Raw genomic sequence first — 13298 nt, 5'->3', positions numbered from 1 at the left:
ACAAATTTCAGAGAACCAGAGAACCGGCGAACACCCTAGTGTTTTTTAACTGGTCATTGTGTTACCGGGTTTTGTAGTAAAGAAACGTATAGATAGGAGTTCTTTGCTGACAGCCAGGCGATCAGTTGCGGGGAGGGGGGGTGGTCTGTTCAGAGGACTAGGAACCTTCGGCTAACATCAGGGAGTGGCCCTGATCAGAAAGCTTCAGTTTCCCTTTCATCTTGAACGGTCCCTCGGGAAGGCACAAACCAGAAGTATAAAGGAGGAAAGGAGAGAAAGCCGATCCTCAAAGCAGGATGGCCAAGGCTTAGCAGCTGCTGTTCCTGTGTTGGGGAGTACTCACCCTCCTCCTGTGCATCTGGACAGCCCCCTTCTAGCCCCTTGGGCGCCAGCTGCTGGCCTCCCCTCAGCCCAAACTCTGCCGGGAGACTGTTGCGCACCAGTCCCCATAGCTGAAGGTCAGGGTGAGGAGAGAGACTGGTTGGGGGGGGGAGGCCTGGGGCGGCGGTGAATATGACAGAAAGAAAACATTCCAGGAGACTGTGCCAGTGGACAGCTCATTTATTATGGCGGAAGCAGAGGTTTATATAGGAAAGTTGTGTGGGCAAAGAGGTGGGGTTGGGTTTCTGGCAGGCAGGCAGGTGGGAGGAGGGAGGGGGCATCTAAGGCTACATGGCCTTTCTCCTGTCCTCCTGTCACATGATCTACAAGAGACCCAGTTAAGATTAAAGAATTAGAGGCCTAATAGTTTTGCTTGGGGGTTGTTCGGTAAAAGACAGCATATCTAGAATGGAGCAGGCCAGTTTCCTGCTGTCCTCACTAGGAGGTCTTTGGCCTGGCAGCCATGCTCTACATTCCAGGCACTCCTGACTATCCCAACAGTGCATAAAAATATCTGTAGGCTAACAATCATATACATAAACCAAAACAAAAAAGTAAATCTTTAAAAAGTCTACAATTTAATATGTTCTAGAGATATGTTTGCCATCTCTCTCATTGGGGTGCCCACAATGTTTCTCAGAAGACATTTACCTTCTCACAACACATTGTGCCTTCTTTCTCACTGTGTCAGTCTGCTGGGGCTTCTACAATGGAATACCAACATAGGGTGGTTTAACCAACATACATTTATTTTCTCACAGGTCTGGAGGATGATAGTCCAAGATCAAGGTGCCAGGGTTGAGTTCTGGTGAGGCCGCTCCTTGCAGGTCTCTTTCTCATTTTCTTTGTGGCCTCTTCTCTGACTGGAGAGGGATAGAGATCTCTGGTAACCCTTCTTGACACAAGGACACCAGGACCATTGGGTTAAGACCTCAAATCCCTTTGATCACATCCTTACAGGCCTTATCTTCAGATACAATCACATTGAGGTTTAGGGCTCTAATACATCAACTTAAGATGTATTGAAGGGTGTGTATGTGAATGTGTGTGTGTATGTGTGTGTGTGTGTATGTGTGACATAACTCAGTAGGTGACACTCATCGGTATCAGTGCTGAGAAGAGCTAAATCACAGCTTTGTGTATAAATACTAAGTTCCATAGATCCCTTATTCAAGGCATCAAGGTGAATTCATATGACTTTAAGAAGCAATGTTAAAATGCTCCTTCGGTATGAAAAGAGCATTCTACTCCAGTGGTGGCTATGAGTGAGTGGTGACCTCTCTGCCATTCTCCCAGACAGTGGAGAAGGATTTGGTAAAGAAGAGATATCTAGCCAGCTTTGGGGGCAGCTAGGTGAGCGCTGAGAAAACCCTGCATGGATATGATTCTTGGAGGAGGAGAACAACAGACCTGGCTTATAAATGTTCACTTTTGATTAAATATTCTTTGATCACAGCTCTTAGGTGGAAAAACAGGGGTTTCAGAGGAGACAACTTAGCTAACTGGATATAGGAATGAGATTCTGTCCCAGACAGTGCTATAAGAATCTAATGAAGATCGTGGACACTGCATAATCTTCCAAGCCCCAACTTCCTCCTTTATAAAACAAGGTGCAGATCATCATGAAGCACTATTTTCTCACTTGTCTGGTTTCTGTGATGTGATGGCTTGTGTGAGAGAATGTCTGTGCTACTTTGGTTTTTCTAGAATGCTTTTTATGGAACAAGTGGTTCTGTAATGCCAAACCTTATCCCCAACTTTATTAAATTCTGAAGTACAATCTGGAAACCACTATAATTTGAGAGGTAGTAAGAAAAACACACATCATACAAAGCCCCAGTCAATAGCCTTATTTCCATACCCATTATGTGCATAGCTCATTTATTTAGAAGTCATTTAGTTTTAATTACCCCACTATGGCTTGTGTAATGCTCATGTTGAAAAGGAGAGACTAAATTTAAGCTCTATGTGTTCAGGATAGAATGTTGCTTTACTAGCTCTGGGTTTTATTTAGCAAATGCTGTTTCTAGCTTATGAGACAATTCAAAATATGTGCACTTTATGGAAAAGACACTGCTGTTACCACAAAAATGGCAAAATAGGAACATGTTAAACCACTACATAACCATCATTTGTACTTTTGAAAGGAGATTGCATTTATGGAAGATATTCACCAAATTACATGTCTTATTCCACCTCTTACTTGAAGGATCCTTTCTTTTCTCCCAGAAGAGTGTCTCATAGCCTCTATTAGTCAATACTATTAAGGGTGCTGCAGAAATTACTTTTCTCGTTACTGTGATCAACTACCTGATGAAAGCAACTTATGAAAGGAATGATTTATTATGGTCCATAGTTTGTGGCAATAGTCCATCATGCCAGTGAAGGAGCAGTGTTGTGGGAGAGACATTTCCTGGGTTGACACAGCACATAGATCTACTCAACCCGGAAAGGAAACCCATGACAAACCAAAGTAACAATTGCTCCAAAGCCCAACTTGGTAAACCAATAAGTTTTTACTGGGGTTTCTAACAGGAGTAGGGGTGACTCAGAAGCGGCTACATCACTGCAAAGCGCACCCCAACACGGATGATGACTCTTGAAAGCTGCATTCCTAGAGCTTTCTGCACAACTTGCAGGCAGCTCCAGGTCAGAGAGATCAACTCCTAACAGTTCAGCTGATCAGTCTCCTCCCACCAGCAGTAGCTTACTGCTTCTACAAAGCTAGGGAAGGGCCTTTGAGATCCTGGAAGCTTCAGCTTTCCTAGACATGTGATATTTACCTGGAAGTCTCATGAGCTTCCCCCTTCCTCCCAGAGGAAATGTTTCAATTTAGAGAAAACTGTTTTACAATATGGGGCAGGAGGATCATAAGGCACTGACCATGCAGGTCACACTGCTCAGTGGTTAAGGGCATTGGCTGCTCTTCCAGAGGACCTGGGTTCAGTTCCCAGTACCCACATGCTGGCTAACAACCATCTGTAATTCCAGTTTCAGGGGATCTGATGCCCTCTTTCGGTCTCCATGGACACTGCAAGAAATGGGTACACTTACATACATGCAAGCAATACAGTCATACATATAAAATAAAAATAATAAATAAAATATTTCTTTAAAGTAGAGGGAAGTGAATGGTGGTACTCAGCTTGCTTTTTCCTTTTTTTTAATTCATAACCCTAGAATTTGGGACGCTGTGCTGGATAGCTTTAGTGTCAACTTGATATACCTGGGTTGAGGGAGTCTCAATTGGGGAACTGCCTCTATTGGACTGGCCTGTGGCCATGTCTGAGGGGCATCTTCTTGATGAGTAATTTGGGAGAGCCCAGCCCACTGTGGGTGGTGCCACCCCTCGGCAGGTGGGCCTATGTTGCATAAGAAACCAAGCTGAGCAGGTGCCAGAGGAGCAAGCCAGTGAGCAGCATTCCTCCATGGCCTGTGCTCCAGCTCCTGCCTCCAGGTTCCTGCCCTGAGTTCCTACCTTGGGCTTCCAGATGAATTGTGACCTGGGAGATGTAAGATAAAATAAACCCTTTCCTCCACAAGTTGGTATTGGTCAAAGTATTTTGTTGTAGCAATGGAGAAACAAACTAGGACAGATGGTGTCACCTACATTCAGGGTGGGTCCTCCCTGGTCAGTTAAACCTTTGTGGAAACATCTTCATAGATACACCCAGAGATGGTTTCCATGGTGATTCTAAATCTAATAAAATTTACAATAGAGATTAGCCAGCACAACTCTAATCCTTGTCACATGACACCTCAAATATACCACTTTAAGTCATAACATTCCACTCCTAGCCCCTAAAGTCTCCTTTTCATTTCACAATGAAAAATACATTTAGTTCATCTCTGAAAGTCTCCATAGCCTTTAACAGCTCCAACACTGTTCAGAAGTCCAAAATTCAAGCTCTCTTCTGAGACACAGGGAATTTCTTACCTGTCAGCATCTATGAAATTTTTAAAAATTGCATCCAATATACAATGACAATGAGTAAAATTCCTATTCCAAAGGGAGGAAGCAGGAAATAGAAGGAAAAATAGAACCAAAGCAAGACTGAAACCCAGCAGGCAAAACATTACTCTTAAGTCCATACTGGCTGATGGAATCATCTGGGCTCTAACAGCTTTGGGCAGCTGCATCTCCCCAATTCTGCCACCTTTGCCTTCAGCCTCACCTTGGCTTGGGTCCACCCCATGCTTGCAGTTTTCCCCTGAGGGCATACCATGGTCTTGTCATCCACAATGTCCTGAAGTCTCTCTGCTGTAACTTAGCCTCTATATTTCCAGCTTCCTGCAGTCAATGGCCTCTCAGGGCCTCTTTGCTGGGAACCCAACTATTCCACACATTGCTTGGCATCAGAGCTTTCCTAAAACCATGGTGCAAGACTCCATGAGTCCCTCACTCTGTATCCTTCATGCCTGCGAAACCAGTACTACATGGACAATACTGCCAGATTCTGCTGTCAGATTGAGATGTAGTCTTGCTCCACTGGACCAGAGTTGTAGCTGCCTCTGTATACCTTTGGGGTCTGACTATGGGAAAAATATATCCCTATCCCTAGAAGGTGATTTTTCATCAGGGAATCCCTTTAGTAGCTTTCTCAGTAGAGAAAGCTTTCTCAGAGAGGCTGTCTCCTTTCAAATGAATTTTCATTTTTACTAATTGAAGCCTTTGATGGATGGTGTCTTGCCCTGAGGGTACCTTTTCTATTGTCCCACTGCAGAGAACTAAGTTTCTTTGTGATGAGAATAATCTGTTTAACAATTGCAGATGCTTTCTCACCCAGGTCTGCAATTTTAAATTTATTCATGTGCTTTTCTTCACCAAACTCCATCCTCCTGTGTTTCTGCTCCCACTGTACACCCAAGAGGAGCGGTGAGCAATAACCACACCACAGCCCCCATGGTATACAGTCTTGGCATTTCTGCCACCAAACAATTTTGCACATTACTTTTGAAGTCAGCCTCACTCAAGTTCTCAGGACATGGGCAGAATGCAGTCAAATTGTTTTGCCAAAATATCACAAGAATGACCTCTACTCCAGTCCCAATTCTCTGTATTACTTTTCTCATTGCTGTGACCAAATACCTGACAAAAGCAACCTGAGGGGTGGTATTTTAGCTACAGTTTGAAGGTTCACACCACTATAGTGGAGAAGACAGCAGGCATGTGGGGTGGCTGGTCCCATCACATCTGCAGTCAGGAAGCAGAGAGCAATGAATGTTGGTGCTCACCTCGCTTTCTCCTTTTCATTCTGTTTGGAACCCCAGCCTGTGGGATGGTGCCATTCATATCCCACATGGACCTTCTGTCTTCAGCTAAACCTTTCTGGTAGTGCCATCACGGATGTACCCAAGGGTGAGTGTCCCTGGTGATTCTGGATCTAATCATGTTGACAGTAAAGATGAACAATTGCACGTGCCCACTTAGTGCTAGCTAGGCTGGTCTAATCTGACTAGAGACCTTCTTGGTTGCTTGGACATTTGTGTGACTTCTGGAGCCACTGCAGACAGATGAAGTAGGGTCTCGGTGATTGTTGACTGGGGAGCAGAGACTGCCACACCACTGAAAGGGAAGAAGTAGACCTGTAGACAGAAGGAAAGTCCCTAGTGCTTTCTTTGTTCTTCTGGTACACTGGGGGCCAGTTTGAAATTCCTGGTCTTGGATTCTTCTATAGAAATCACAATGCTGTGGTAATAAATCTGCCCCTCCACCTCCTCAAAGTTGTTTAAACAAATCTACTTAAATGTGACTTAAACATGACTCTGGCTCCACAATTCCTTTATCATAACATTTTATCTCAGCTAATGATTCTAGAATATAGCCAATATTTTAAGGATTACTTTTTCAGCCAGTATCTACTCATCTGCTCCCTCCCCAAAGCAAGTCTCTATAATTCACTCAAATAATTAGCAATATGTGCTAATCTGGCCAAGTCTGGCCGAAGACTGTACTTTAATGAGTGTCTCACCCCAGCTAACGATCTGGCTCAGTTTCCAGCATGTGCTGTTGGTGAGCAATGAGGGGTGGGGTTTCAGAACACACATTTCACTGAAAATCTATGACCAGAAAGTCAATTAAAATGCTGAGTGAGTTCAGGCTGTCATGTCAGTGTTGGGGAGTCAATCAGTTATTTGTCATTTCTGTTAAATAATTTATACCCACAAATGTTGAACGGTGATTCCCACATTTCACTGAGGACAGAATCATCCAGGAAAGCTGTGGAAACACAGATTCCTAGGCCCATCCCAGAGCTGTGGGACAAGAGGCTGTGGATGGTAGGATTGGAAATGTGTAGATTTGCACATTCATAATTATTTAGGTGGTAGTGAAGACCAACCAGCACTGAAGATCATTATTTTTGAATACATACACTTTCCAGGATGAACTTTTCAAAAAAATATTTTATTTTATGTGTGTGAGTGTATTGCCTGTATGTAAGATGCACCTGTGTTGTACAATGCCTGTGGAGATCAGAAGAGGGCGTCAGAGTCCCTGAAATGGGAGTTACAGGTGGTTGTTAGCCACTATGTGGGTGCTGGGAATCAAACCCAGGTCCTTTGCAAGAGTAGTGAGTGTTCTTAACTGCTGAGCCATCTCTCCAGCCCCTCTAGGAGGAAATTTTAAATTGAAAATAAAACTCTAACCAATGTAGAAAGACAATTGTATTTCTATGTACCAGTCAAGAACATTTAGAAATTGAAATACAAGGAAGAACAGCTGATGTGCCATAGTGCAGTATAAATCTGACAACATGTGTAGTATCTATGTGCTGAAAGAAATTACTTACTGATGAAATTAAATGTGTGAAGATGTATGGAATTGGGCAGCATCATGGACTAGAAAATTTGATAGTTCTAAAATGACTATTTCCTCAAAACTTTCAACTCAGTTCCAACCAAAGTCATAGTAACATTAAAAAAGGAGAAATAAAAAAGATGATTCTATAGTACATATAGAAAGATAATCTCAAAAAGCCTGACGACCTCTGAGAAAGCAGAAGAGTACAGGATATACAATTTGATTTTAAGATCTACAAAGCTACAGTGCAGGGCTGGCTAAAAGGGGGACACACGGGGGGAAGAAAGCAGAGCACAGCAGTAGACCAATGGAAAACGCAAGTGAAGGTTAGAAGAAAAGCTAATGTCTCTCCAGCAATTGATACCTGTACAACTGAACATCTGTGTGCAAATCAATGAACTTTGAGCCATAGCTTATGTCTACTGGAATTATAAACACCAAAATATAATAGAACAAAACATAAAACACCAAAATGAAACAAAATTCTAGGCTACATAGAAGAAAGTTTTGTGATCTTAAGTAAGACAAATGTGTCTTGGAAGTTATTAAAAGCAAGTTCCAGAAAAGGAAAAGGTGAATTAGACATCATTCAAATTAAAAGCTCCTGCTCTTTGAAAGACACTAAGAAAATTAAGTCAGAGACTACAAGTGTAACTTGGTAGTAGAACACTTGCCTGGCATTTGTACGACCCCAACACACACACACAGACACACACTCACACACACATACACACACACACACACATGTGGCAGGAGAGACAGAGAGACAGACAGCAAGCAAGAGAGAGAGACACACACAGAGACAGAGACAGAGAGCCATATACTGGGATAAAATATTTGCAAAGTATGCATCTGACAAAGAACTTGTACCTGTGACATATACTCAGTAAAAAGGAAATAATCCAGAGAAAATACAGAAAAAGGTATGAACGAAAATGAAGAAGATATACAGATGGAAAATAACCACATGAGAAGTTATTTAACATCCTAATTATTAGGGGTAAGTATACTTAAAACTGCAATGAGATACCTTTATACACCCATTAGAAAGGAAAGATTTAAGAATTTTACACTGTCAAGTGTTGGTGAGAGTGCAGAGACTGGAACTCAGACATTGTTGATGGGCATGTGGTTTAGGAAAGAAGCTTGGAAGCTTATTATAAAGTTAGACATATACTTAACAAGTGGTAGGTAAGTCTCACTCCTTGGGAAGGGTCTCATGAGCCCTGCTCCCTGACTGAGGAGGTATGGACAGCTGATGGCTTCTGGTGGAGGAAGTCAGTTTAGTTTTCTTTAAGGATGTGGTTTCTGGTAAGTCAACCAGGCTCCTGGATGATCCTGCACCCAGGAATTTACTGACAGCACAAATTGGAGTTGATAGGCTATTAGGAAAAAATAAAACAGAGGACCCAGTGTTGGGAGGGGTAGAGAGATGACATGGGGATGGATCAAGGAATTAGAATGAGGAGTCTGGGGTGAATGTGAGCAAAATACATTGTATGAAATTCTTCAAGAATTAATTTCTCAAAAGAGAAAAAAAATCTTCACATGTGATGGCACCTTGAATCCCAGCGCTTGGGAGGCAGGCGGATCTCTGTGAGATCAAGTTCAGCCTGGTCTATAGAGAGTGCCAGTCCAGCTGGGGCTAGAGGGATGCTCTGTCTCAAAGAACAAAACAAAAGAAAAATTCCACTCCTAAGTAATTCAGGAAATGAAAGATGTTCACACAAAAGTTTATTCATAGATGTCTAGAGTAACTTGATGTGTATTCTCAAATATTGGAAACACCTCCCATGATTATCAACAAGATAAATGAAATGATGGCCTGTGGTATATCAATACAAAGGACACTTACTGAGCAACGAAAAAGGATACTTTCTATACATACCACACTGTATGAATTTCAAACACATTATGTTCAGTGAAAAGTTATACTGTTTGACTCTAGTTCTATAACAATATTCTGGAAAAGATAAAACAAAGCAAAAATGGTACATTGGCTCCTTTCTAGTAGCTGACATGGTAAAGGGGCCAGAAAGGAACCAGAGTTTTGTACCACTCATCCTTTCTATTGATGGCACTGTTACACCATTTGTCATAACTCATAGAATTACATACAAAAAAGAGTGAATTTTATTAAATTTGCAACTATGCCCCACGAAATCTATCTTGAAAGAAAATCACAATAAAATTTAAAAATCTTCCAATGAGGTATGTCAAGGTAATGCAGTTTGCTTTCAATTTGATTATCTCTAATAACAAAATTATTATTTTTTCTCTCTCAAAATGACTCAATAACAAATGGGCTGCCAGCTGCCTCATGGAAATTCTGAGGGGATGGTGTGCTGTGTCCTACTCCACTGGCTCTTATGGTGAATTTCATTTGTCTACTTGTGAATTTCATGTGTCTACTAGCCAGGCTTCAGGTTCAATGGAGCGGTTGTCTTCTAGTTCATTGAGGTATTAAGAGTCTGAGATCCCCTCAGGGTGAGAAAGCTGTTTTCTGTGCTTCTATCATATGTAAGATTACCTGTGGGATGGAATAAATATTTTTAAAACTTAATGTCTTTGCAGGAATTCTAATTTTAAAATAAGTTGCATTTATTATTATGTGTCTGTGTATATGATATGTGTGTACATGTGTAGAGGTCAGATGATAACTTTGCAATATTGGTTCTCTCATTTCACCATTATGTGGGTTCCAGAGATCAAACTCAAGTTGCTAGGTTTACAAAGCAAGTGCCTTTACTGGCTGAACCATTTTGCTAGCCCATAAATATCAATGAAAAAGAAACCCTTTTCTTTGTTGTACCTCATCCACTGGACCCCAAAAAGACCACCGAGGACCCAACACACCAAAATGCAAAAGCAAAGGTTTATGGTTTATTCGGGCTTAAGCTCAAATCCGAGTAAAACACAGCCTAGTTTCAGCTGCTATTTCCTTGCTCTGTGGTGACAGGCAGCATGGGCCGCATTTCAGTTAGTTTCAGTCTATGGCTGTTTAGTTCTGTTGCTGTGGGCTACGGAGTAGGAGCCCGCACACAGGCACACTGTCCTGAGGAATGATACTGAGAATCACTCCCCATAAGTTAATGCTACTCGGGAGAGCTGGGACAGGTGCAATGGACAGAAGAGATTCCACATGTGTATTGTGTTGCAATCAACAATTTATATTGAATGAACAATTCAAGCAATACAGAGTTACCAACAACAAAAACACACATTAGGTGGAGAGTCAGAGTAGGTCTGGACCAGTGGGCCTAGTGCACCAGGTGTCACCAGGTTACCAAAGCTTCCAGAGATCCCTGCTCTCAGGGAGTACCTCCGGGCCTGGACCCAATGTCCAAGTCCAAAGTCCTCCATGGAAAAGCTCAGCTGCTCTGTTGTGATCGGGTGCACTCTCCTGGCCCTGGTCAACGCTGTTGTTCAGGTTCGGGTCCCACGCTGCTTGGTTAGGATCACGTTCTGTTGTGGCTCAGCGTCTCAGGATTGATGGGTGATCGGCAAGGGAGTCTCTGCATTTGGGGGCAGAGTTCCAGGCAGGAATGTCGGGATGTCACCAGACAGTCAGGTGTCAGTGAGACGTGGAGTCTCTGTGAGCATTGGTGAGCAGTCTGAAGCTTGTCCTTTTATATGGTTTTTGCTGGTCTAGTTTCAGAATGCTGACGTAAGTGCCAGGTTCTGGTTCTAGTTGATTAGTTCAGCCCATATCACTCTATGCAAGATAAGTAGCTTATCACACAGTTGCATACATCTTACTCTTAGGTTACAAGATATGCATTTGACTTGACCATGACATTTCACTTTAAACAGAGTTCAGCAAGATTTCCAGAGTCTTAAAGTAACAAGGTATTTACTCAATTGTAATTCAAGAAAAAATGAGATTTTCTCCTAATTCTATAACATTCACTACAGGGAGAGTGGCACCTTTTATAGGTTTTAGACAAAGAGAGGAGGGGGATAGCGAAGATACATTTTGGTTAGTTCAAGGAGCTCGCGTGTGCCAACATAATATTAAACTGGTTGGATGTATAAGATGCAGCCCTGGAAGTTTCTTATTGGTAGGTGCTATTCTCAGGGCTGTGGAATGTGCTGACTGTTATCTGTGGGGCGAGGAGTCACTGTTTTTACCTTATAGGGCAGTTTTTATGCTCAGGTTTGCTTAATCTATAGTTTCCTGGAATGGGGGTGGGGAATAGCAGGTGGGGGTCAGGGCATGCCAGGGTATGTCTAGGCATGTCTAAAGCAGCAGCTAAGCATTTTACAGAAGCTAAAAGAGCAATTAGTGGGGGTCTGGAGGGATTGTGGGGTAGCGGGTGAATGAAGAGGATCTCAGGGTTCTACATTCCCCCCTTGTCTTGCAACTGGGGAACCCAAGGGTCTCAAGGTTCTACATCCCCCCCTTGTCTTGTAACTGGGGAACCCAATCATGGGTTCTGGTCAGCCAGCACACATGTATCTGGGGGGATCATGCTAAGGGGCATATAGACTTGTTGCCTCTGAACCATAAGTTGGATGGTGCCTAACCTGTCCTTCATGAACTGTACTAATCTATTGAGGATGTGTGGCCCAAAGGTGAGTATTAAAAATAAGACTATAAGGGGACCTAAGAGGGTGGAAATGAGGGTTGTCAACCAGGGAGACTGGTTGAATGAGAACTCAAACCATCCCTGTCTGGCCTCTTGTTCTAGTCTCCTCTGTTCCAACCCTTCTCTTATTTTGGCCATGTTATCCTTTATTAATCCTTGGTCCCTACAAAAACAGCATTCTTCTCTTAGGGTAGCACATAGAACACCCTGCTGTAAGAACAGGAGCTCTAATCCCCTACGATTTTGCAGGGCTAGCTCAGCCAGTGAGCTCAGGGAGTCTTGTAGGTGAGTAATTGACTCCTCGACATGCCAGAGATTTGAATCTAAACTGGCTCTGAGCTGGGAATAATGCTGCTCTTGTCTTGCCAGGGCTGTGGCTCCTGTCGCTATCCTCCATGTGAGTGTGGTAGGTGATTCTAGGCAGGAGTCTGATAATAACACAGAAACCAGGTGTTCTCTGCAGGACTTCCCGATTTACACAGGCTGTTAGTCCCATGGTGCAGGCCCACCAGGTGTCATTGTGAGGCAGGAGGAACTGCCCCCTCCCTGTGACATTAAGGGGGAGGATGGTGTTGCAGAGGCTAGTATAGGTCAGCGAAGAGTGTGGTAGGTGATTCTAGGCAGGAGTCTGATAATAACACAGAAACCAGGTGTTCTCTGCAGGACTTCCCGATTTACACAGGCTGTTAGTCCCATGGTGCAGGCCCACCAGGTGTCATTGTGAGGCAGGAGGAACTGCCCCCTCCCTGTGACATTAAGGGGGAGGATGGTGTTGCAGAGGCTAGTATAGGTCAGCGAAACCTGGCCAACACAGGTCCCAATGCCAGTTACCTGAGATAGGGTAAGTGTCGGGAGCTATTAATCCATTATGTACACTGAGCTATGGCGGGCTTGTTTACTGAGTTTGTGTTTTGCACACCAGTACCTAATCTGCCAAGTCAGGAGGAATGTGTTTATATGGTGGAGCTCACAACAAATATTTGACCACTCCTTGACCCTCAGATACAGGTGGGAAAAACAGCTGTTGAAATTAAGATCTCTTATGTTCTTCTGTATAAAAAGGCAGAGCTAAAACAAACCAGGGCTGCAGTCTCTACTGACAGTCCTCCCAAGTATCTTTTTCTCTGTCTCTTGTTTTTTCTTTCAATCCTCACTCCCCCTTTCAGGTACTGTCCATCTTGGCCGGCTGGCACCGGCAAGTGGCACCCAGAACAGGGACCTGAAAAGTAGGGGAAAAAGTCAAGGACACCGGAGGAGAAATTAAGTGAGTGCACTCCGTACAATTGAGGAGTGGTGAGTATTTATCTTGGGAGAAGATGGGGCAAGGAAACAGTCACTCAGTTTTTGAAAGGAATATGCTTGGGGCCCGAGGAGCAAAGGCTGAGACTAAAGGGGAGAATCCGATAAGCCACGGCTGGGATAAAAGTGAAACCAGACCTTCTATAAAAGTGAAACCAAACCTTCCGCTCCACCAGAGCCAGTTCCATTAGTCTTACCACCCTTTTATAGGGACCCCCGTCTGGGGC

This window comes from Nannospalax galili, unplaced genomic scaffold (assembly GCF_000622305.1).
Source record: "Nannospalax galili isolate Female #2095 unplaced genomic scaffold, S.galili_v1.0 scaffold72, whole genome shotgun sequence".
NCBI lineage: Eukaryota > Metazoa > Chordata > Mammalia > Rodentia > Spalacidae > Nannospalax > Nannospalax galili.
This window is presented reverse-complemented; position numbering follows the sequence as displayed.